The sequence below is a fragment of the Amphiprion ocellaris genome, chromosome 1, assembly GCF_022539595.1.
Source record: "Amphiprion ocellaris isolate individual 3 ecotype Okinawa chromosome 1, ASM2253959v1, whole genome shotgun sequence".
NCBI classification, from domain to species: Eukaryota; Metazoa; Chordata; class Actinopteri; family Pomacentridae; genus Amphiprion; species Amphiprion ocellaris.
In genome coordinates this window covers 25375451-25398835 of record NC_072766.1, presented here as the reverse complement: position 1 = coordinate 25398835, position 23385 = coordinate 25375451, and the positions used below count along the sequence as shown (strand labels likewise).

At 42.4% G+C, this 23385-nt stretch overlaps 1 protein-coding gene across 6 annotated transcripts in view; it reads right to left on the bottom strand.

Moving 5' to 3' along the window:
* Positions 1–22372, bottom strand: part of znf536 (zinc finger protein 536) — a 234145-nt gene extending 211773 nt beyond the window's left edge. For 3 of the 6 annotated variants that reach the window (XM_035952004.2, XM_035952001.2, XM_055009035.1), the window contains exon 1: positions 21830–22372. The gene's annotated coding sequence lies outside the window, so the exon portion shown is untranslated. Of the gene's footprint in view, positions 1–21087; positions 21694–21829 lie in introns of those variants that run through there. The other 3 variants (XM_035952002.2, XM_055009017.1, XM_023278425.3) reach the window with 2 other exon arrangements.
* Positions 22373–23385: the final 1013 nt, after the last annotated feature.

Sequence of the window (23385 nt, the reverse complement as noted above, 5' to 3'; positions counted from 1 at the left end):
CAGTGCATCGATTGCTCACACGCTCATAGTTTAATGATGCGTAAAGCAAGATCACACTCTAAAAACTGTGAATTCTGTTGCATTTCTGGAAGTGAACAGGTACGTCTACATCACCCAGGCTACAAATAAAATCTTTCTGCTTTACACTCTATCATTACTTATTAATGTAACACAAGTGTGTTGATCATTGCATCATTTCTATTATAAATGAGCAACTTTTGCACCTTAAACGAACGTTAAATCATCTTTCTAAACTGTACCAAGTGATTGTGAACACCACTGAAGCCTCTTTCTCTCTTTTGTGCTCTCTGTTGCTCTCAAACATGCACAGCTTACTCAGAGCACCTTCAGCGTGTCTCTTGTTAACACCAAACTGTCCCTTCTCACATCCACACACACACATATGCACGCAATCACAAGTGCGCGCACACACACACACACACTTGTACGCACACTTAAATTCAACAATCCAATGCCACTGTAGTCCTCTGATTCTCTTCTGTACACACTCAAACACACACACAGGCAGGATCCCTCCCTGGCAAGGTGTGTGTGTGTCTCTGCCCGAGGCACAGCACATTAATCTATATAATGCCCTCAAAGAGAAGGCTTTTTCACACCGCTAACTGCCAAGGACTACGAGGGGCAGCGGCTGAGCCATGATTCAGCTGTTAGCCCAACTGGCGTCCCTGCGCACACGCACAACGTGCACCCCTTCACCACTCTCACATCCCACTCAGCGCACACACACACACACACACACACACACACAATATGTGTGCAGGAGTATACACATGCATCCTTCACTGGCAAGAAAGACAACACACACAAGTCAACTCACAGGACACATCAATCAATACTAAAGCTGGGTATCAAACCTCAACACTTTTATGGTATAGAATGAATCGTGTTGGAAGGGATAAAAAAAAAACCTGCCTCAGATTTACACTGCCCTTTACTTATTCCTTGATCAGATAGTTTGTGATTTAAATCATAATGTTGCTGACTTTACATTTGCATTGACATTAGATTTTATTAGACAAGTTATTATTCTTATCCACAGCTGCTTGATTATGAAAAACATAACATTCAGCAGCCCTGGTCAGCATGGGTATGTTGTCTGTATGAGGTAAAGCTCAATGGTTTTAATTACATACATAATAGTGGCTGCTGAAGTCAAGAGCACCCTGTAGAATTTTTAAAATTCCACCAATTAAATTCAAAGAGCTCCCAAGCAAATAAAACCAGAATCTGTTTCCCGAGACTGTACCTACTCCACTATTAGCAGACACTACAGACACTTTACTGATGTTACCTTGCAGGATTTCTGGACTTCACCGTTCTCATATTTCAAACCGTAACCTCCTGCCATTGTGTGAAGTTGCCCAGTGTAGATTTAATATTCATTTGTTGCATGGAGGGCCACAAAACAGACAGCCCAGAGCGGTGATTGGAGGACCAGTGCTCAGAGACAGACGGCGAGCAGAAGAGCAGTTAAATCATCTTGACATTCACCAAGAAGTAGCCACAAAGAAAGCTACTGCTGCTGTTACTTCTCCCGTCGACTAATTTGGTTCTACTTAACCCCTAAACACCCCTCATGCACACACACAGAAGTAGATGCAATGCAAAACTGAGGCTGGCAGGCACGGGCACGCGCACAAGAGCACACACAGTGACACATTTAATTCCAGGTTCTCAGCACATCTGAATTACAGCAGCCTGATGAGGGAGAGAGGGCCAGGCCCCTCTGGACTGATTAGCATCATTTAAGAAAGTCTTCCTTTTCCTCCCTCAATGACCTCTCACTCTGACACCCACCTCGCAGCCTACAAGATGGGTGGCTTCCCCGGCAGCACGAGTCAATATGGAGCACACGTATATACATCTAACAGAGGAGAGCAGCTCCAATGCATGTGCCTCTGGGGCTGTTATCTCTTCAAGTTTTCATAGACAGCTGCTTGTTACCTTTAGATTCAGATTTCTAAAGGAACAGAAAGGCACGGCGCTTATATACATATATATATTTATATACGTCAGAGGCCATATGATGCAGTTTTTTCTGCGTGTGTAAAGTAAATAAGACAGAGCCTGTTTTATTTGTGCATATTTCCCCCCTTCTAAATTATATAAGCCTTGCACATGGCTTAAAATTTTGTAAAGCTTTTCTCAAAATCCTACTTATGGTTGCCATTCTGTGCCAAAAAGTTCATCTGGCCTGTAAATTTAAGCATGGATTACAAATATTCAAATCATGAGCTTACTGTTCAAATAAACATTTCCAACAGGGAGGGGAAAAGTTGCAAGGCATACACTTTCAGCATAATTCCTTCTCTGGCACCTCCCCTCCCCTCTCTCCTAATAAAACAACCACAAAAAAAAAGCAGGGAAGAGAACGGGGGGGGGAGGCTGGGGTGGGAAGGGGGAGAAAAACAAGAAATGCAAAAACAAAAGACTGAGTTAAAAGTTTGGCGTCTTCATTTACCGTGCGGCTGGATAAACAGTGTTGATGAAATATGTAATTAATGTAATTGTAACCACCTATGCAATTACAGTCAGCCGGGTGGGCTCGACTGTGGCCCCGGTACTCTTTGCCATAGGACAATAGGGCACCTTATTACAGTTTTAAAAGGGGGAGGGAGGGAGAGGGGGATGAAAAACGGGGGGAGGCTTAAGCTGGTCAGCTGCTCACCACATGGTAGAAATAATAGGGACTGAAGTCACAATCATTTCAGCTTTGGTTTAGCTTCGCTAATCACTGCACTTTATACTGGACAATATAAATAACTGACAAACTCCTGAGCTGAATTATTCGTGACATACACATGAAGTGACTGAACACAGTGTGTGATGCCGATCTGCACTGGTGGCGGAAGAATTTATACCCTCGAATAAAATGCAAAGTGTACTTAAAGTAATACTAAAAGTAAGAAATGGACTTTGAAATGTTTGTGCTATATATATATCCTATATTTTCCACATGTGGTAATATCTATCTTGACTTGATCGTATGCATTTAGAGTTGTATTTGAACATTTTTATATTGGTAGTGCACACGATGACCTCCTGTTTCGAGTCTAACTGGCAATGCCACTATCTGAAACCACAAAAAAAAAGAAAAAAAAAAACACTCAAAATAGAACCAGCCCTGGTCTTATACAGAAAGCTACAAATTATGGATAAAGAAAAATGTATCATTGATATAGATAAGCATATTGTCACCAGAGCAAAGACAAGTCAACATTTGGCTTAAGGTGCAGACCACTGCCAAGGCCCATTCATACTGACAGCCGGTGTTATCCCAGGGATTAAAATAGCCTCTTCTCTGCTACCCGCCCCTGCCCAGCATTAAAGTCTTCCACATTTGCAAAATTGCAAACAGATGCAACTCAAGTACCTGCAAATAATCTGCCAAGACCAATTTCAAAAGGGAGATTTCAGAATATGCGTGAGTCATTAAAGGGAGTATTATTTCAGCGATGAGCGCGAGAGGGCCAGCAGTGGATCACCCAACCAGATGGGTTCTGCTGCCTTTTATTCAGGAAGAAAGGAGCCGACGTGTTCTTCATCTCCCCCATTCCCCCCAAATGAAGATATATAACGTGTATGAAACAATTACGGCAGAATATTGGAAGTTTCAGAAGAAACCAAAGAATGTCAAATTTCCTTTCGAGTTTCTCAAAACAATCTTTTCATCTTTTTCCCAGTGAGGATGCTTTGGGATGGGGGCTGATGAGGGGAGAGCTGGGGGGATTTTCGATGTAAACGAGGATACAGACACAGAGATCTGAGGGTTTTATTGTTTTGTATTGAGTGTTAAATATGAAAAAGAATTAAAAGGTAGATGCCTTAAAAGGGGCCTGTGGCGTATGTAAATGAAATATGTTTCAGAGCCATAATTTGCAACTGCTGCTGTTGTTATTTTTCAGACAGTTATCTGAAGTTTTTCCGCGTGCCTCTGTGCAACTTTAAAGCGATGCACAACAAAGCATTCACCAATTAAAGACGATTTAACACCAAGAACTGCACCAAACTTCATTAGATACTCCATCCAGCTGCTGACAAAAAGCCATTCAGAGTGCGTCTTTAAGCGTCCGTTATGAATAATGTATAATCAAAACACGTTTTTTTTTTTCTCACAGTAGCCATTCACAACATTGACCAGCCTTTATAACAAATGAAATGTTTATATCAAATAGAATTTGATTAGGTGACTGGTTATTATTTCTCGTGGGGAAGCAGAATAACAATCTAAGGCACTTAAAAAAATGATCAAAATCACCAAGCCCTTGAAACAATACACATTCAATCAAATTCTTCATAATTGTAACAGTAGGAAGCATTTTAGGCATTCCACCCACAACAAACAGGCTTTGTTCTCCTGTTATGAGAGGCAGCGAGGGGACACAATCAAGTGCGTGAGAAAGTCAGGAACGCAGGATTTCAAGCAATTCCTCCCTCTTTCTCTTTCTCTCTTTCTATTCACCCCCTCTCTCTTTTTTTTTCAGGGTCGCCCATATTATTTGCTTCCTGTTTCATTGTAGTTGGCAAAAAGAGAATTTGGTAATTGAGTGGTACAGAACACGTGCCCTCCCTGCTCGCAGATGACAGATGGATTATAAAAACTTCAAAGGCAAGCATTTGGAGCACCAGGGGAGAGATGCTAGGTATTTGAACTATCATTCTTTACCCAGGAGACAATGACTGCCTGACATGGTGCATACATCAAGGAATAGTGCAACAGCACAGACATAATCCAACACACACATGCAACACACACCCCTCCTTTTACTCCTTTTCCATCTCTCTTCCTTCCCTTCTCCCTCCTCGTGCTATATATTTAACATCCTGTTCTGAACAACTTTGCGCCAAGCTCAGGAACATAACAAGTGAGGGGGGTAATGCTGATGATGAGAGTCTGGAGCAGAGAGAGGAGGGCGGCACTGAATCTTATCTTCGCTTTTTTCTTTTCTTGACTTGTCATCTTTGTTGGCTTTTTGCCGCTTTCTTGGTTCAAACTGTGGCGTCTCCTTTCCCTTCCCTTGGTCAGTAAAATAATCAGAGCTTTAGTGGTGGCTTTGTGTTTTAAAAATACAGTCAGATTAGCCGGCCTTGAGGAAAACTGTAAGCACTACTGTACTGTATGTGAAGGGGAGAATGGTGGGCGGCGATGCCTATAATCATCTTATAAGCATGATTTATGAAAAGGGCCATCTGCTTTGCCTTACTTAAGCACGGAGGCAACCTTTAATAATATAAGGACATGGGGAAAGGAGGGGATCGAGGGGTGTGAGTACAAACAAGAGGAGGGAGACTGTTAGACACAATGACACACAATGATTTCAAGAAACTGGAAACCCAAAAGCAAGGACCCTTCTCCCCTCCCACTTCTCCTCTTCTTCTTCTCCTCCTCAGCATCCAGCCATTAGTTCAGATGGCAGCTAATCACCGTTGACCTCCCCTGTCACAGTATTTAACCCCGGCCCCTCCTCTTGACCCTGAAGGAATTAGCAGCATGACTGTAATACACACACACTTAGACAAAAACACTCGTATATAACTCACAAACTACCTTTGCAGACAGAAGAAAGTCCCACTACATATAGTCTCCACACTGATTCACACAATGAGTTTGCAACTTCAGTTTTCATCACCACACTCTGTGACTCGTGAAGTGAATCCAAAGAAAAAGAACTGAAAAGAATTGCAGTGTGTGATTGTTACACAAGTCATAGATCCATAAATGGAGTCACACCCAATTGATTATTTGGTAAAAATTTTACATAATGTTCAAAATATGCCCAAGTTGATATATTAAATTGATGTCTTTTGTCCATCAAACATATATTCACTCGAAAGCTCATACTTTCTTTTGCTTTTTTCTTTCAAAAATGTCTAGCTCTCAGGCATGCAATCCCCAGACTTGTCGCAAAATTACTTGTCAGATAATCAGCAAATTATTCAACTTGTCTTATTGATTGATTGATTCAACTTTCAATTTATTCATTTATTTATTTAGTGTGGGGGAATTAATTGTCTACCATAAAGTGTAAGAAAAAAATTAAAAAAAATCCCACAAAAAACTTTCAAACAACAATTTTGATGTCATCAAATGGCCTTTTTTTTACCCACACTAACATTTCCAAACCCAAAGAAATTCCATTTGCAATGCCTTAAAACAGAAAAGAGCCATAAAATTTCATATTTTAGACACTAAACCCAGACAAAAAAGTAGACAATTTTACTCAATAATTGCATTAAATATTGATTACGAAAACTGCGCGGCTTAATCTTATTTGTCAGCATTGGTTTTTGCTGTTGTTCACAAGGAGTGTAAAGCTGCCAAATTCTGTTGAAAGCAAGCAACAAACTGAATTAAAGTGGTTTCAAACTGCACTTCACACATTAGAGCATCTGACAGCCAAGCAGCTCTGCACTTGATTGACATCCATGCCCCAGCCGCCCTGTGACCTCACTGTGACCTGGAAATAGCCCTCATACGGGGGGGCGTCATAATGTAACCATACGGCATATGCTATTGTGCTACAAGTCCCTGACACACACATTTCCACATGTCGACATACGCACACGCCCCTCCCCGTGTGGTCACCTTTTCAGTGTCCATCAGGATTGTTGGCCTAATCCTCGGCAGATCATCTCATCAATGCCTAGGCTGTTTATGTGTAATGGATCCCATCTAAAACCCTCTCTCTCTAATGCCCAGTGCCCCCCGTTGCCCTCTCTCTCACACCATTTGACCCCTTCCCCCAAAAGGCTTCCTGAAACCCACTTCTTAACCATTATCACACCTTTTCTATCATTGTTTTATTTTATTTTCACAAATAGCCTTTACAGATCGTGTTCCAAATTTTGTGCAGTGAGAAGAGACGGACATTGTGGCTGTTGTTGTGTGGTGTAAGTGGTCTAAAAGTAAGAACAAGATATATATATTTATATATATATCTTGTTCCAGTTTTCATGGTTTTTCCACCCTTCCACATGCAGAAGTCAAACAGATTTTCTAATTCGGATTTTTTTAAAAATCTACACATCCTGCATATCTATCCTGAAATGATTTATTCAAAAATATTTTGCTTTTTATTGTTGTAATCGTGGTAACTAAATTCAAACCACACTTTTTACGCTACTCCTTTTTGGGCTACGGGAGAAATGAAAGTAAATGTGGGATTTCCGCAAAATTTTCATGACAAACCTGTCACAGAAGCGGTACGATCTGTCCGCTCTTCCCATCCTTCCTCACTTCTCCTCTTCCTCCTCTTTCTCCTCCTCCTCGAAGCCTCGCAGCATGTGTAAGCAGAAGCGCACGTGCTCCCTTCGCCCTCATTATGAGCTAACTACGCTGTTTGATTAAAAGCGTGTACAGAGAGGAAGAGAGAAAAAGAGAGAGAGACGAGGAAGAGGTGGGGTGAAGAGAGGAACAGGCCGAACCTCCATAATTAAGATCACTTCACAGATTACCTCCGGCAACAAAAGCGCGGCAAGCGGCCGCCCGCAGCCTCAGAAATTGGATGAAAAAGGGGTGTTGAGGAGGAGACTGACCTCTGCCGGGCTCCACATGAACACAAGTAATGGCTAAATCAAATGCCCCCCCACCCTAACCCCCCCAAACCCACTCCTCCCAAGAGTAACACACAGACACAGGTACTGGTACGTACCATAGTCACACAGACGGCAAACTGTGGAACAGCGCATTTCTTACAGACAGGCCGACGCACACGGTCCATTCGACATTCAAAGGCTTTCATTACATGTCATGTCTGCTAAGTACACTGCCTGGAGAGGAGATTCATCCACTGGTGACTATGAAACCTCTTCAGCTTTTTTTAAAGAGAAGGACACGATTGCCAAAATAGCGATTAGTTATCAGTTTATTTTTCTCTTCAATATGTAAAAATAACGGGCTGCGTTTCATACAGTGAAACGGACATATTTGCTGGCATGTTCTATTCTTGTGGGACACACGACCACACGCTGAACAGGAAACAGTGGCGTGACAAAAATCTCAAAATATCCTACTTAAAATTACCATGACAGGAAGATGATAGTCTTTTTTTTTCTCATTCTGAAGCTAGTTTTAAATCATAAATCTGAGTACATCTACCAAGGATCAAGTCACTAACGAGCTAACGTTTAAAGTCCATGTAAAGGATATTGAGAAAAGTGCTTTAAAGGAAGGCAATTGGAACCAACGAAGAAGATCTATTGCCTTCTACTGATGTACTTATGATCACAATCATGTGGATGAGTGAGAATCTACACAGATAATTCAGAGATTTCTTACAAAACATATTTTACATGACAGTAATTAATTTCTGAAAAGCTGTCAAAAAAAGAACTATGTGTTCTATAGCTATAATTCTCCCGCTTGATCGCAACTTACTATGCCGACTACAGTCTACAGTTTGCTAGCTAGCTATACAATCATCTCAAAGAGCTTGATTTTCTTATTTAAATTTTCTTTTGAATGATGAGGTGAGGCAGGTGGATTGATTTGCAAAGAGCCACTTGATGGAGACCGAAGGAAAACCACCAATACCCGCCTCCACAGTGACCATTTTACACTGGGTAGGTTTACAAAATGGGATCACTGATAATCCGTCACTGGTGAATGGGACCAAACTGAATATCTCCCTGCCAGGACTTCATCCTCCCATCCTGCCACATCTGCTGCCATCCCTGCTCCATACCCACCAATGAGTGTAAACGGCCTTGTGTGCTTAGTTCATTATAGTAGGTATCTTAGCCCACAGTCGTAATAAAAATATTGTGAGTCTACAGTGTGTGTTTGTGACTTCGCAGCTAACCCTTTTAGCTCGGTCTGTTTGCACGGTTGAGTTGCGCTGCTGTAAAAGCTGTTGATCAGTGCCTTCAGCAAATGCACATCCAGCGTTAGCATTGTATTTTTTTTTTTTTTTTTTTTTAAGATTTTCAAACCAAATATTACACCTTTGCCATTTTTTTTTTTTAAATTCCTCTAAGTTTGACTGAGTGGTTAGTTAAACAGTTTTCTCTGGTGTGACAAAACCTCAGCCTTTATTACACCTTTCTTCTTTTGCTCCCTGTACTCTTCGCCTTTCCTCCATCACTTCCCACATCCTACCTCTCAGTGTACTTTCGCGCTGTTCACCTCACCCTCCTCAGTCCACCTCTCTCCTGCCCTGCAAACCAATTCTGATCTCTAGCGTAAAGGGGGGGAGGCCATTTACTCTAATCACAGGGATCTAGCAAGAGCGCCTCAAAGCCCTCAGGGGCTGATCGGCAATCAGAGAGATGGAGGCTACAAGAGGGAGAGAGAGAAATAAACTCTACCTCAACTTCAGATTTGTAGAGCAAACCACTTCTATCCCTAATCCAAAGCAGCTCTGCCATGAGATTGTCCTGTTGGGGGGATATGAGCACAGAGCTAAAGGACTTCCTTGTGACAGTGGAAGTTCTGGTTAAGGTGGTCACAGGCAACACAAAGTGTGGAAGCATTCAGTCAGGACAGCATAGGGGATTTTAGTGTATAAATGACTGCGATAGTATTTGTGTGGCTTTTTACGAGGCCTCTTAGCAATTTCAGCGATTTAAGAACTCCTCCACCAGGTTCACTTTCTGTCTGAACGTCTGGTTTACTTCAACGTGGATCTCATTTTACAGTTGTGGCCTTCAATTCTACTCATTAAGACGACATTTTACTCAGCAAGGTAATTGCTGAGATTAGAGAACATGGTGGCATTGCATCAAATAAGTCAGACAGTAATAAATGAGGCGAAACAAGTGGTGGGATGATCAAACGTGTTCTAAATAAGACAAAATTTTAGCAAGATTATGTAAACCACTTCATTTGAGCAAAAAGCTACAAAGGAGCACACCTGATGTGGTGGGTAGATCCTCTCAAACTGTGTATGCATACAACTTCTAGAACAAGAACTAGGAAGTTTTGGTAGAGATGGATACTGCACTGTCATATAATTCCAGTTTATGAAGTTTTATAAGATTTTAAAAGAAATGACTATGCCAATATGTTGATGTCAAGCAGGTATTATGTTCATTTTCCCCCCTTAAAACATAAACTAATGCAATTCCTCCCAATGGAAATGGAATGTGGATACCAAATTACATGTCAAGACTTACGAAAAGCCAAAAGTGTAGTGTTGTCAATCTGACGGTGGTCCTACACAAAACTCATTGAAGTTGTTAACCCACTGGGGACCATGAATGTCAGTATTTCACCTGAACTCATCATCAGCTTATTGAGATTCTTGACAGCAACAGTAGATGGATAAACCATGGCTAAAATTTAATAATACAATAGTGATGATTATTTAATTAGTTAAAACTCTGAAGTGTCCTGACAACATTGGTTCAGGTGTCTTTTATAATGGTTGTGTGTAGAGAAAATACATTATTGATCTACTAGAGATGTATCTGTTTGCTCGGTTACTGAAAAAATCTGGTGGCAAGCCTGATTCACTGTGCTGTTGGTGAGAGCACTGTTATCATGTTCTATAGAAATGACCCAACCAACATTTAATCACAATTAACTTTTACTATGTATTGAAAATAATTTTCCTGCAGTGGTTTGGTACGAAATACCTTCTACAATGCAGCATTCAGAATAAACACTGCACAGTCCAAAGGGAGAAATCATGAAACGCCTGCCTTTTTCTTTTCTTTTAATGAGTCCCACAGACTGATAGATTTTTCGAAACAGCAAATCTGTTGAAAATGACCTCCCAGTTTCAGTGACACGCATTGTCAGTGGTGAGCAAACTTAAAGTTTGAATTTGCTCTCACCCTTTGAGCCTATCAGTGTTATCACCCACAACACGGATGCAAATGTTTCAAATGTTTATTCTCTCCCCTCTCGATCACATGTGACAGTCCTATTTACCAAAGCAGCCGAAAGACAAGCTGAACAAGGGCCCGAGCCCCGGCACTTCCACACAACTCTCCCCATTACGACAAATGGTGGCAACAACACAACAAAAGAGCGAAAATGCAGTTCTGAGGCGAAGAAAACAAACCGCAGCTCACGATCTGGAATAACAATAATAAGATAAAAGACATGGATGAAAACTAAAGAGGAAGATGAGTAGGAGGTGGTGGTGGAGGTGGGGGGCTGGAGATGATGAGGTGGGCCATTTGAAAATAAAAACAAATAAAGTGAATTGAGAAAACTGTCGGAAATTGTGGGAGATCTGTTAAGGTTTCTTTTACAACAGAGGTGGGAGCGCATCGTATGACTTGAAAAGAAGTATTAAAGCGGAGAACCAGTCTCCAGGGGAATTCTCCCACATCAGAGAGCTTTCTTTTTAACTTCAACCCCAGTAATAACGCAGATAAATAATAGATAAATACTATTTAGTTCCCATCTTGAACAACATTTTTTAAAGTAGTTCATGAAAGACTGACGGCTCCTGGTGGGCAAATGCACTTACAACAAACACACATGCTCGCATGCGTGCGCCCACACACATGTAATGTGTGTTTTACCTAATTAAATAAAACACTAGGTGGGATCAAGTGATTGTGAGTGTTTGCATGTGTGTATGAGTGCATGGACAAGGGAAAAAACAGAGATGCAAGAAAAATAAGGAGAGATAAAATGTTTTGAGAGAATTTCAATAAGTGCATGTCTATCGTTAGTGGTTTCATGTGCAGCCAATGGTTGGTTTAGGTGCAGAAACAGTAGAGGACAGACGCTGGTAGGACCAATATATCAGTGTCATCAGTATATCATTTAGAGTTAATTAGTGATACCTGATTGAACATTATCTCTATCAAAGCATGCTTCGTTTTTCTTTTTTCTTTTTCTAAACCTATACACTCGTTTCATATTCTGTACTGTAACAGAAACCAAACTCAATAGTATTTAAATGTTTCATGTAAACTTGATAACATTACGACGCATTTGCTTACAGCTTCAACATCGAATTTCGATTATCTGGGATCCAGGCTGGTTTTTAAACGTTGCGGTGCCCGAGCTCTTCAGCACCCACAAAGCTGCTGCCTGTTCCTTGTTCACACATTCCAGGGCTCTAACAACTGTGTACTTACCAGCTTTTCACTCAGAAACTTAGAGTTGTTGCATTTCCACCACTAATGTTGTCTTAAGTAGGTTGTTTGGAGATGTTTGCAAAAAGGGTGTTGCAGCTTTGTTGATGACAACAGGGAGTTTTTGTTGTGTTTTTTTTTTGTAATAAAATGAACAGAAGATTTAACCTCCTGCTCAGACTAATACTTTCTGCACAGCCCCTAAGCTCGTCTAATACAGTCTGATATTTAACAGAGGCCTTTTGCTGTCTTTGGGTAATGATGATAATATAAAAAGCACAGAAAAGGGACTTGTTTTGGAATACCCCGTGCTCAAATAAGGGCAAAAATAAACAAGTACACACATATTTACCTTTTGAAAAAAGAAAAAAAAACGAAATCCTCCGTCTCTGAGCAGCTACGCCTCGGAGACGTGGTTGCGGCTGCACCAGGCGTTTACAGAAGACTGCGTGTTTAAAGCCTGGAATGCTCATTTGCCTTTTGGGTTTACTTATTTACTTTTGCATAAACAGTAATGTGGTATTAAAGGGCTTCTCAGGGGGAAGGCTGTGTGTTTTCTTTTAAATGCAGCCTTTTTTTAAATGCTCCCTCAGTTTGCTATATTAAGGAATGTTGATGATTAATGCAGCACAGATCTAATTTCTCTTGATTAATAATAATAATAATAATAAATTAGAAAAATAAAGCCAGACATGAGATGAGCTCAACCCCAACAGCACCCCCCCACCTCCCTCCCACACACACACACACACACACACACACACACACACACACACACACACACACACACACACACACACACACACACACACACACACACACACACTACACCCACAATATGCTCCCCCCTCCCGTTCTCAAAGTCATCAGATACAAAATGAGCATCCACGGTAAAATGAGAAGCAAATAATCACAAAATTCCCAACAGACAAATATAAAATGTAAAACGACTGCCTTGATCAACTGGAGCCCAGTAATCTTTAGCACCAGCCACAGCTGTACCACCACTACTGTCACTTGAAATAAAAACTTAAACCTTTCACAGCTTTCGATTGAGTCTTTAATTCAGCCTGATGTGACATTAAAACCCTTTGGTTGACTTCCACTGGCTGTGACAAATGTACCAGCGCTTAATAGAGGTGTGCAGACAGGCCGGCATTTCAGTGACTTTTATCAAACTGAATTTATCAATGCAGGCTCCCAGGATCTGTGGCAGCCGCTTGTTCAGAAGGAAGCCTACAGATACCGTTAAGTACATCATCCTTCCTCTCTGTCTCTCTGTCTCTCTGTCTCGCTCCTTCCCTCCTTCTGCTCACTGTGTTTCTCACTAAGTGTTTTTTCCCACTCGGTCCTGTCATCACTCTCCCTATTGTATATTTAACTTGCTCTTCGCTGAATCTACCATTGTGTGGATGTGATATTTTAGAGACTAAAAGGAATGTTTTCTGAGTGCCAATTGCAACAGTATAGGTAAGCATTTTTATATCTAACCAATTAAAAAACAAAACAAAAAGAAAACATCTTTTTACCCTTTTTTAAATTTAAACATCACTCATACTATTGTGGGACATTTTAATAATTGTTTCACATGGCTGAACAGCAACTTGCCAGGTCGAAAAAACACATTGTGATTGGCTGATCTTTTTAAAGCTTGATGTATCCTCATCCAAAACAGCTCGTGTCTGTCGCTTACAGAAGTTGGAGACACCGACCCAACTGTAAGAAAAGATCACACCAGTTCCTCCCTTCAGATTTGCGCTGACAGCGTCTTAGCTCCCACTAACACCGTTTGACTGGGAGATAGTCGATTCGAGGAAAATCTACTGCACCGACTTCAACTGCATCAGCTGATCTCATAATTAGACTACCATTTACCAAAAGTGGCAGAAAAGTTGTCTCTCCCTGTGAAGTATTTCTTCATCTATAATTGTATCCTGTGAACGGACGAGTCTCTGGATTCACGACCGTTTAAAGATGAAGCTGTTCTATCAATAAGTAACTTATTGTCATTTTCAGAAGCAGGTCCAGTGATGGTAAAAAATCCTAAATAGCGTGACAGACCGTATAAATGAGAAGTGAGGAAAAAAAGGAGGTATGAAAGGATGATGAGAGATAGGAAAAATGAGGGTTAAGATTCGGAAAGGATGGAGAGATGACGGGGCTGCGGCAGAGAGGCGGAAAAAAAAGAGAGAAATGGTGTAGTGAGGAGAGCGATAAGGAGGCTTTTGAAGGGTCCTCTCAGATGCTGGGATTGCTCAGTTCAGTGCGATCACAGCCTCTGAGGTACTTGAACCTTGCCTGCCATCCCTTCACCTCTCTATAGAGCTTCTGCCCTGCAAACCACCTGTAAACCGCTTTGACACATGATCCACTCCCACAGATGTGGAGAGGAAACACATTCACACACACACATGCACACACACACACACACAAACGCACACGCACACACAGAATGAGAGAAATCGTTGCTTGCAGGCAGCTAAGCTCGCACAAATGCTTTAACGCACCATCAACATTTGGTTGTTTTTTAACATTAGCACTTGATTAACAACTAGCTGTCCCACTTTGAAGTGGAGGGGCACTCATAGCAGAAACAAGAGAGCAACCTCATAGTCTCTATCATGACATGTTGATTAAAATGTGAATTTTTTTTCTTTTTTTCCCATCTATGACTGTCAGTTTTGAAGCAACAGACCCTTCAGCGAGACAGGACAAATAACCTGCTATTATTCACGGCCCTCACGTTGGCATGAAAGTGGCACTAGCAGGATTTTAACCTTCACCTCCCGAAGGCCGGGAGAAACAGGACTTGTTGAAATTTGGTTAAGCAATTACACAGATGCCTGCCACAACAACGAATAAGTGGCAGGGAAGCAGAACTTTTCGGCAAACACACATAAATGCAATGTTTAAAATTATAAATCAGAGAAAAATGTTACTAGATATGCAAGGGGTTCCTAATCAAGATAAAACGTACAAATGCATATGTAATAAAAGTGCCACTCAGTCACTGCAAGAAGACTACGCAACCTCCCCACGCCCCCAGAAAATGGCTCCTGATTAGTCTTTGTCAAAATATTTGCAACAGAGGAATTCCACCAGGCAAGCGTGGAATCGGCTCTTCTACAAAAGAGCCATCTTCCCTGAGTAACAAGTTGGTGCAATGAGTGTCGACAGAAGAGGAGCTGAAATCCCCCCTGGGCTAGAGAATATCCCGCTATTGTAGTCTTAACCCGCGAGACCTGGCTGGGAATGTACAGCTTTCACAGTCACTTCTCATCCTATTTGTAGCACTGCTGCTGATGTGCGAGCGCCTGGGCCAGAGCAGGTCACTTTTCTCCCTCTTTTTATCTCTCTGTCTTCCTTACGCTGTCAGCAACCGCCACCTTTTTCCCTTTTCTCACCTCTTCAAAACTCTTTTCAAAAACAAGTCAACAAATATTTGAAGGAGCATTCATCTATATGTAAACCCCCCACCACCACCACCACCACCACGCCAAACCACTTTTTTTCATCTTTCTTTTTGTATTTTTTGTTCCACAAGGCAAGTTTCATTAAAGATCCAATTATGCAAATCAGGTGCTGGAGAGGCAGTTGAATATGCACTATAATGGTGTACAGTAATCGTTCGACACAATATACGGCATCCGGGGCCAGATTTACGAGTGCAACAGAACTGGAACGCCTCCGTCCTTTGGTGAAAACCTCTTGATCATAATTAAAGGTGCAGGAGTTCTCTCCAGCATTCTCACACCCTCCCTTTTCTGCCTCTTTTTTCCCTACTGTTTCTCCCTTTTTCCTCTCCCTCCATCTTGTGCTACTTTGGCGTGCTCATTAGCAGAGGTCTGGAAGTTTACAGAGGTCACATCCAAGACGAAGAGCAGCTAAAGAGCAGACATGACATGTGCCTTGCAGTCAGTGATGGTATGTGAAGTGGGTAATAGACATGACCTGCCTCGCACACACGCGCACATATAACCTTCCATCTCATGAACACTTGAGATATTTACCACTGTCTTAGCTGAGCGCAGCTGAATGCTAAGCAGCAACAATTCTCTGCTTCAGGACCTCTGATTGATGTGTGCTTGCCTGTTTGTGTTAAGCTGTTGTCTGTGGAAATGACACGGCTGAAAACACAGTGCCGTTCGACACATCAAAAGGGAAAACAGCCCTGACATTGCATGACCCATCCTTAAATCCAAAATGCTAACGAACTTCGAGGAAAAAAAAAAAAGAAGAAAATACCAAACTAAAGCCAAACTCAATAATGCCTTAATGCCAAGGAGGCTCAGCAGGGAAGCCGGGGCAAACAAAGGAGGAATATCACGGGTTGTGAGGATAAGGTGTTTTCCTTTTTTTTTTTTTTTCAGGACACATTCCTTGTTTTTGATATGAGTGCCTGCTGATTGCGACGGGAGAGAGAAAGGGCAAGGCCAGAGCACCGGCTGCACTTGTGAACATATACACACTGTTGCAAATGCGAACTCCCACGTGCGCTGACCTGCGTGCACGCACATTCTCAGGGTTATTTAACAAAGCTTGGGACTCTTCTGATAAGGAGATTGCGATGAAATAAGCGATTTCAGGGAAAAAAAAGATCCTTCTTGCACCCACCTCCATGCCCAGCTCTCCCTCTCTGAGACCACTTCTTCTTTCCCTCTCTTACCATCCAGACCTCACCAGCCCTTGCCCCCCCCCACCCCAACTCCCTCGGCTGCCCAGACAGGCAGACGCTCCTTGTGATGGCACCCCGGCATGAGAGGACTGAGTCAAGCCTATCTGTCAGCGCCTCATCTGCCCCACACTCTTTATTCTTAGATCAAACTGACGTCCATGATTACCCCCTCACCACCTCCACCACCCCAATCCATCCAACCCCACGGCTCCTCCAACGCTCAACCTTCCCCTCCACTGCCCCCAATTCTTATCAAGCTCTCAGGGCAAAGAACATACCAGGAAAAAATATACACTCACACTGGCTTTCACCTAGCGCAGTACGCCACACATGTACACAACAGCAAAAACTGTACATTAACTCTCGCTCAAAAAATGATTCAATAAGACTGATCATTTACACAGCTAGACTCAAATTGATAGCACATTTATTTCGAGCTAATGGCATCTTCCACATAACAAATTGCTTTCAGTATTCACTAACTGAGACAGAGGTAAAACGCTTTCCTTGAGATTCTTTTAAAGTCTTTTTTCATTTCAATCCGAATATTTAAAAAACTATTTAAATTTATTGTTGATTAAGAAATAACTTGAACATGACAGGCTTTGAGACATCAACACTCACTATCGGTTCAAAAAAAATCATTCATTACAAATTGATTGTGCAAAATGAATTCCTTAAAAGGCCTGATCAGAAGCAAAGGTCAGTGGCACGAACGTCTTTAAACGTCACTCATGTCCGCTTCGATTTATCACTACAGTGGAATAAATCATAACTCCTGTTCCTTATAAAAGTTCGGCATCACACCATGCGGGCTGGTAGAGGGGAGCAAAAAAAAATCATTTAACATTTTCACTTACAGAAATTCAAACAAATGTGATGAAAATCGTATTGTTTGAGATTTCTGTCTAATGTGTGTAATCTAGCGTGTGATGTTTCTGGTCAGAGCAATCTCTTCTTGACTTCACATCCCAGATTTGATTCATATTTGATTGTGTGCGCGTGTGTGCGCGCTTGTCATATTAGCCTCACACGGCAACTGTAAGCCCAGCTCGCCAACATCTTCCCTTCTCTGGCTTGAACTCTGGGGATCAAGGTCATGGAGCTACAAGGCTCGACCCAGCCTAACGCCTGTGTGTTACAGGACCTACAGCACCATCCTTTCCCCCCATGGGACACACACACACACACACACAAACACACACATATACACAGACATACTGGAATACATGTGCATTGCCATCTTGCCCTATTGGGAGAGTGAATAAGGCAGAACCAGACTGGAAATGGAAATAACACAGTCAGTCTCCACAGTCTTCACCCAGTAGGTAACAGAGAGGAGGGGGTGGGGGTTGCTTTCACAATGACTGCACATATCAATTAATGGCTGGCTGATGAGCAGAGCTGGCCTGATCTTGCCTGCCCACCACCGCCCTGATCCCAGCGGACTGGGAACCCTGGCCTTGCAGTCTGTACAGCTGGAGCCCTCTCCCCATAATTACACGAGAATGGGATCAAGTAGCCACAGTGAGGGTGCCTGTCTGACAGTGGACTGCACTGTGTTGCAGATGCATACATCACAGGATACAGGATAACTTGAATTATGTGTTGTCCAATTGATTATACACACATATTTTCCGTATTGCTCGATTATGTAATTTGTGCGACCACTTCACTGCGGGTTTGCGTGTTTGTGCGATGGCACTGGGGTGTCTGCTCATGCGCTGCCTCCTTTATGTGCATTTGTTAAACGAGAGTGTGATTTTTCGATATTGTTTTTTTTTTTTCCTTTTTCCCTTTTCAAAAATCTGAATGTGTACATGTCAGCGTGCGAATAATTCACCATGTGTCGGACTGACAACACAGCGGCTTCAGTCGAGTGGGTCTACTCCACGGTGAACTGAGGGACTGACTGACTGACTGACAGCCTGGTGAAAAGAGGACTGATTTGATACCATCCTTTGCATGCCATGTTCTCTCTCCGTCTCTCTCCCCCCGTCTCTCTCATCACTCCCTTCTCCCTCGTTTGCAGCTTAGAGATGTGTATCGGCGCAGTCAGTCACGGCCCATGGCCCCCTTAGCAGTGCTGACATGGGCACAGGTGGGAAAGCAACTAATACAAGATCAACGGCGAGCGCTACACACCGACTCCAAAGAACAGATTGTGAGCCCCGTCGGTCAGAAAGTTGCAGCACAGGAAAATGTCAAATTTCTTGTACTGTTTGTGTGTGGTATTTTGCTGTCATAAATCTCCCACTGTCTCCAAAATATCTCAGCCTCAGACAAGAATTTATCAATTTCATTTGCCATGAAGTGAAGATAAATAATGTTTGCATATTTGATAAGAATTATTTTAACGACAACAACACACAATTAATTGCATAATTAATTAATAAGTAGCATGCAATATGCAATATAGTTTGCAACATAAATTGACAGGTATATTAATTTAAAAAAATTGAAGCAGTTTCAGTGAATTTTAAATAAATTGCTCAAACAAACCACTCAGGCCTTGATAACAAATTCACTGCATAAATTCCTCCAACAGGCCAGTCTGCAGAGCAAGTCCTTTTCTTAAACAGTGTCTCTTCCCAAATATTTCACCCGAAAAGAATGACAACATTTCAACTTGTAGCAGCGCAGAGAGGAGCAGGAAAGGGCAAACAGGTCTGTGAGGCAGCCTGTACTGTCAGAGGAGCGGGGACAGTTATCCATTTGATATTTCTTCTCCAATACAGGATTGAAAGGAGCTGACAAAAGGGGTTTACGCCCAGACACTATTTCAGACATAATATCCGCCCTGTGCATACCATTACACAATGACAGCATCTCAACTCGCACAGTACCTCTATTTATTCGTTTTCCTTGCACAATGAATCTGAGGAAGAAGCAACTTTTTTTTTTCTGGCTCCAGACAACTTTAGGAAAGGTTAGAGAAACAGTGGGAAACAATGTGATAGACATTGTGGAGTATTTTAAGAAAGATGCTATGTGTCCTCACAGTCATTATGCAGTGCTGGTGGCTGTTGGAAGTGGGTGGATATCCCAGGTCAGATCACTCAGGGGTCAACTCCACTTGCAAGAAAAGGTCTTCCCCACCCAAGAAGCACGGTGAGACAGAGGCTTTAAATGGGATTACAACCCTCGATCATCCCTGGTGCCACTTGGAATTTATTTTTTTGAAAAAAAAAAACAAACACTAAATTCTGAACATTCATAAAAGCAGATATTCTAACATGTGTGTCTTGATGTGGGAATTCAGCAAGCGCTTGGAGATCTTTTAAAGCATGGTGAGGCTGCTGGATATTTAAAAATAAATACCCTCATAATAATAAATTCACGTTGATTCTTTAAAGAATATATCACAGAAACTACAAAAAGCTCAGTGCCCTACACCCGACCTCTTCCATCCCAAGGAAAAATGTGAGCTTATGGGCTCCGTCATTTTATATTTACACAGTAACGGATGCTCATCGCTCTCCTGTAGCCTTTTACGACTCGCTCTAACTTTCCCCTCTTTCTCTTAAAAGAAACCCAAATCTCATAACCTCGACCCCGTTCACAGCAAAAAGTGACAGCGGTTCCCAAAAAAATGTCAATTTCACCGCCGCTAATATGCCCGTTGTCTCCACATATGACATTTACCCCCCTCATCTGAATGCCATCAAAACGTCTCCTCAAAGCATAATGCAGAGGCTGCTTATTCATAAGAGAGGTCGATCACTGCACAAAATGGCAGGTCTCACCGGCTCTTCTTCCATCTCACAAGTTTTCACACGTGGTGGCAAACGCACCGGTAAACTTTAATCGCCCTCATACGCATTCTTTCAGCCCCAAGTGCGGTTATCGGTAGAAAGTTTGCAGTGCACACTCCAAACGGGAACACGGCTGGACTTCTCCAAAAGTCTCAGGACTGTCTCGCTGCTCTGTATGTGCAATATTGCAAAAAGAGGAAAAAACAAGCCGTGCGCCCGGACGCCTTTTACGCACACGCAGTGTTGTTAGAGCAAAACATGCAACGACAAACAAAACATATAAGAATTAATTTTTCTCCCGGAATTAAAAAAAAATAGTTCATTACGCGCTGAGTTGCAAGGTGTCGAGCACGGCAGCCCACGTCTTGGTCCCAGCTGCTATTTTGTCGTCGCTTTTTTTTACGATCGTTACTCGCTACGGATAATTACACTGTTATTTTCTAATCATGATTGGGGAGACATCAGGGACCCCCGCTGCGATGCTCCCACACAAACAACCCCAATCCTTCCCAAAACTGACTTCCCAGCGAGTAATACACTCCAAGCCCCCGGTAAGACCCCACTTGCGTACTAGCCTATAAGCTCCATACTTCTTACCTTTTAAATTTGGCGAAGCGCCGGCTAACTCCTGCGCGTAAACGATGCGTTGTGAGAAACAGTGTTCATTGAATAATGAGGCATGTCCATATGATTTGACCGGATCATATTCTTGTCGGAGGACGGGGGTGTTGAAAAGTGCGCTTAGGACCTGTTAAAGATTGTCCACTCCTCGACCCTCTCTCTACAACTGCTCCCTGCCGCGCATCATGAGTTTGAAATGAAAAATGCGGCTTTATTACTTGTCTCTCTCTTTCTGTCCCCCTGCCTGCGAACAGTAAACGTTTGAATTGATGCCGATGGCCAGGCATCAGCGTATCCCCTTCATCTTTCAGCTTGGACTCCCTCTATCTGGTAGGTGAAACGCATTGTACCGTTAAAAAGGCACTCCATTGTAGAAAGCAGAGCCGACTGGTCTTGCGGTATTCGCCGTTAACGGGGGATAAAAGGCAGCTGATGAGCCCAGCGGTGATCAGAACCCCGTTTAAAGAAATAATCTCCCCGCCGTTACATTTCCTCAGGTATCGTGGCAAGAAAGAAAAAGCAGATTCACAAGCACCTTAGTTTGTTTCTGACCTTGAACTGCCCATAAACACTCTTTTATTTAAAAATCTGCCCTCTTTACATAGCCATTGAGACGCAGCCGGCTTAAGCACCGAGCGTTAAAAATTGGCTGGGACAACAGCCCTCCGTTTAAAGACACCCAGATCACCGAAATACTCCAAAAAGTAGAATTTCTTACCTTTCCAGAAAACTGTTTTCTTTTCCCTCTTCTCCTCGCCTTAGAAACTCCAGGATAAATGAGTGTTTCCTCCTCTGCGTCCTGAGCGTCAGTCACCGCTTAAGAGAAGTAATGAGTGATAAAAATGACGCTCATCTATCTGCACTGTAACCTTGTGGCGTATTTAATGTAAATAAGCCTCGTTGTGCTGCCAATCCCCATGCATACAAACGCAAAACCGCTCCTCGGGGACTCGCTTTTGCCTTTTTTTTTACTCCCCCCTAAATGTTTTAACGATTTATTCTTACTGCCTGAAAGCGCAAAAAGGGTATTAACATAATTATTAGAAAATATGATATATCAATATTGCGACTCGTCCAATCTGCGAATGCATGAATTTCTACACAGGTTTTAGGAAGAAAAAAAATCTTTCTGTAAAAAAGAAAGTTTTCTTTTTGGGGGGGTTATTTCAAACAGGAGCCCTGAACTTGGAGTTGTTGGCACAACTTTTTTTGTGGTGCGTAAAAAAAGACAGCAGAAAGACGTCCCGCATAGGCTGAACACTTTCTTGCAACTAAAACCTTCCTTTGCACGATGGTTTTGATATATTATGCTTCTATAGGGGGGTGGAAGAGACTGAATAATGCAATTATAGATTCAGTGTCCCAGCGTTGACAAAAGACAGGGCTTCAATGGAGGCTTTGTTAAAGGATTATATAATGATTATGGGGTTATTATGGGAACGGTTTGGTAATAATAAAAAAGTATCAAGTGCTCTCTCGCACGGACAGCTTGTTTCCTATAATGTAAGTGCATGAGTAGAGGAGTGTGATAAAACAGACAGACAGACGGTGCTGCTGACAGCTAGTGGCGGGATGACGGCAGACAGCCTCGATTATTCAAAATGTCGAACCGAGAGACACATTAATGCCACTGACTGAGATGCTATCAAATGTCCGCAGAACCGGACATGGGCCCACAATGGAATATCTCGGGGTCATATTCATAACAGCCCCCTGTGCGTAACCCAGTCCCCCACCACCGCCCACCCCCACCCCGTAACCCACACACACACACACACACACACACACACACACACACACACACACACACACACACACACACACACACACACACACTCACACTCGTTCTCATGATCCTCTCCCCTCTCCATGCTGCCTGTGCCATGCTGTATGTGTCAGAGAGAGAGAGGCAGCTACATGTAAATGGTCACTCCGAGAGCACATGACACTCCATCTGTGGCCGAGCGTAATCCGCACCTGACAGCATATTAGAATCAGAATTATTTTAATTGCATTCAGGAATTTACTGGAGCCTCCTTATAAAACTTTATTTAACCCCAAAACCCTGGCAAAAAAAAAAAAATCATAACCATTCCTTTTGCGCATGTAATTATTATCAGGTTCAACATGATCTGCCTCGTTGTTCTGCTCTTTATTGATACTTGTAGTAAGTTTTTTTTTTTTAAGACGCTTTCACATTGGTGAGTCAGTTCATGTGCATGTGTGTGACAGACATTAATAGATATCCTAAATATCAGCTTTCATCCCCTTCCC